At 55.6% G+C, this 900-nt stretch overlaps 1 protein-coding gene across 1 annotated transcript in view; it reads left to right on the top strand.

Moving 5' to 3' along the window:
- Positions 1 to 900, top strand: part of TMEM266 (transmembrane protein 266) — a 104,454-nt gene that overhangs the window by 95,080 nt on the left and 8,474 nt on the right. The window lies entirely within an intron of this gene.

Below are 900 nucleotides of genomic sequence, written 5' to 3'. Positions count from 1 at the left end.
ACTCAGGGGCTCCACCCAAAGCTAAAACCCGTATAATGAGCGTTGCCACTGCTGCACTTGACAGGCTTTAGGGGGATTAGCAATGTTGTGTTTGCCAAGTGCTTATACCCGGGGGAGAAGGGCACTGGGTAGCAGAGAGCAGCTGCGGCAGCTGTGGCAGAAATGACCCAAGACTTTGGGGCCAGCTGTGAGTGCTGTGGGCCAGGGGGCCGAGGAGGTGGGGCACGGAACTCACGTTAACTGAAGGCCTGCCCTCTGCCTCTATCTCACTGCATCTTTGCAGCTCACCTGCCAGGTAGGTATTTGTTATCCCCATTTTACAGATGAGGAAGCTGAGGCTCAGAGTGGTTAAGGGATTTGCCGGGGACCACACAGCTAGCGCTCTGCGGAGCTGGGCTTGGCACCCAGGTCTGTTTTGTTCTGGGTTTCACTGTGTTTGTACCCACTCTTCTTTCCTGTCCCTCCAAGGGTCTGCTCAGTTCAGCCATCCTATGGATTTGTTCCTATCTGTCCACAGGGCTCCTTGGTGTCAAATTAAACAGACCTTAAGGGCAGGGGGCTATTCTTAGCTGGAAGGTGGCCCCCTGTGGAGGCTGACTGCATGGCCTGTTCCCAGCCACAGAGCATCTGTTGGCTACCTCCCTCCTTTCCCCCAAGCTCCTAGACAGCCAGTGGTCACAGGTCTCCAGGACGGGGTGTGAGGCTAGATGTTGAACGGTGCAAAGAACATCGAGTAGTGGCCCCGTGGCTCTGTGAAGGGTGAGTGGGGGACCCAGCCATGGTTATCTGTCCAGTCTACCATATTTGTTGGCCGCTAAGTGCTTGGGGAGATACAGTCAGGAAAATATGACCCCTGTCCTCGAAGTCTCTTGAGCCCCTGGGTTGGGGTAGGGGAGAAGG

This window comes from Trichechus manatus, unplaced genomic scaffold (assembly GCF_000243295.1).
Source record: "Trichechus manatus latirostris isolate Lorelei unplaced genomic scaffold, TriManLat1.0 scaffold00030, whole genome shotgun sequence".
Lineage (NCBI taxonomy): Eukaryota > Metazoa > Chordata > Mammalia > Sirenia > Trichechidae > Trichechus > Trichechus manatus.
The sequence above is the reverse complement of the archived record's forward strand: the minus strand, read 5'-3'. Positions and strand labels throughout refer to the sequence as shown.